Source organism: Chrysochloris asiatica, unplaced genomic scaffold (assembly GCF_000296735.1).
Source record: "Chrysochloris asiatica unplaced genomic scaffold, ChrAsi1.0 scaffold00177, whole genome shotgun sequence".
Taxonomy (NCBI): Eukaryota; Metazoa; Chordata; class Mammalia; order Afrosoricida; family Chrysochloridae; genus Chrysochloris; species Chrysochloris asiatica.
In genome coordinates, this window is record NW_006408695.1 from 5,036,592 (window position 1) to 5,038,326 (window position 1,735).

At 38.3% G+C, this 1,735-nt stretch overlaps 1 protein-coding gene across 4 annotated transcripts in view; it reads right to left on the reverse strand.

The window, feature by feature from the left end:
* The window catches only part of LPP (LIM domain containing preferred translocation partner in lipoma), a 938,906-nt gene that overhangs the window by 464,263 nt on the left and 472,908 nt on the right, over window positions 1–1,735 (reverse strand). The window lies entirely within an intron of this gene.

Genomic DNA, 1,735 nt, shown 5'->3' on the forward strand with positions numbered 1-1,735 from the left:
AAGGTCAGCAGTTCAAAACTACCAGCTGATCCGTGGGAGAAAGATGAGGCTTTCTGCTCCCACAAAAATTTACAGCCTCAGAAACCCTGTTCATGGTCGCTATGGGTCGGAACCGACTCGACGGCATTTAACAACAACAACAAATATGTATGTATGTCACATTAGGAAAGGAGATGTAAAAACAACAACACATTTCTATAAATAACAAAAGTAAGTATCATTCTATCTTGGATGATGGTGAGGACACATAATCATTTCTTTTTTTGCTTATCTTTTGGTTTGGGACAATACAGGTTTGAAACCTGGTTTTTGAAAGCAACTGCCAGCTTTGTGACCTTCAGCAATTTATGAACTCTCTGGGCCTTAGTTCCTCATGCAATTGTTGTAAGGGTTAAATGAGCTCATATCTATCAAATGCTGTTCACATTTAAGTATTCAATAAACATTAGCAACTTAATTACTAACTTCCACGATGTTAAAAAAAAAAAAAAAAAAGCACTTAAATTGGCATTGCCATTCAATTCATCATATAGCTTTTATTAAGTATTTTGACTAAAAGTAAAAATCAGCTGCTGGGAGCTTTCTGTGCTTCACAACACATGGAATGGTGTCAGGAATTCAGTCTGAAACACATCATTCCAGATGAAGGGTTCACAGACTTTAGTCTACATAAATCATGTGGAGGCCTTGTTATAACAGATTAAAGGGAACCGCTTGCCACATTTTGATTCTGAAGGTCTGAGAAGGCCAGAGAAATTACATTTCTAACAAGTTCTAAGGTGAAGCTGATGTTAACCTCAGGTACACACTTGGAGAATCACTTTACCTTATGTATTTCTAATACAATAAATATTTTTAAATGGTAAATTACGCATGCATGTGTGTGTGTATGAATATTTTTTCCCTTCAAAAAGTGATCTATGATACATTACATGGTTAATGCTGCTGTGAAAACACCAATACCCAACTTATAGTGACCTGAGAGCAAAGAGTAGAACTGTGGTACAGTTTCCAAGCCTGGGGTTTTCTAGAATGGAAGCTGATGGTCACATCTTGACCTCCCGAAGTGGCTGGAGGGTTCAAACCACAGACCTTTTGTTTAGCAGCTGAATGTTTTACCCTCTGTGCCCCCCCCACCCCCCTGCTGACAATTACAGCATTTCATTTTTGACAACTTCCAATTTTCCTAGATTCATACTTCTTAGATTCCAGGTTCTAATTATTAAAAAATGTTTACAGCTGTTTCTTCTCATTTTGAGTTGTGCCCCGTCAGCAAGTGAAGGTCCTGAAAGCTTTGCTCCATTCATGTCATTAAGATCAACTCTACTTTGAGGAGGTTGCGCTTCCCCAGTTGTATTTTGAGTTGCCTTCTAACCTGAGTGGCGATAATGTTCTGCTGCTATAAATATGATTTTCAGTAGCTAACAATTCAGAAGTTGTTCAACAACTCTCCTTCCTTACTTGTCTTAATTTGGAAGCTCCGTTGAATCCTGTCTACCATTTTAAATACCCTGCTGGGTCCCAGAGGCATTGTCTCCAGCATCACAGCACCACAGTACAACAAACTAATAAATGAGTGCCAATTACAGAATGAATAGTCTCTACAAACCAGGGCCTCATCTACCTTGGAGCAGAAGAACTACATGGAGCAGCTTCAAAAAGTTCATGGAAAACATAATTAAAAAAATGACCTTTTGTCCACGAATTTTTAAAATATCTGATCCGGTGTAGAAGA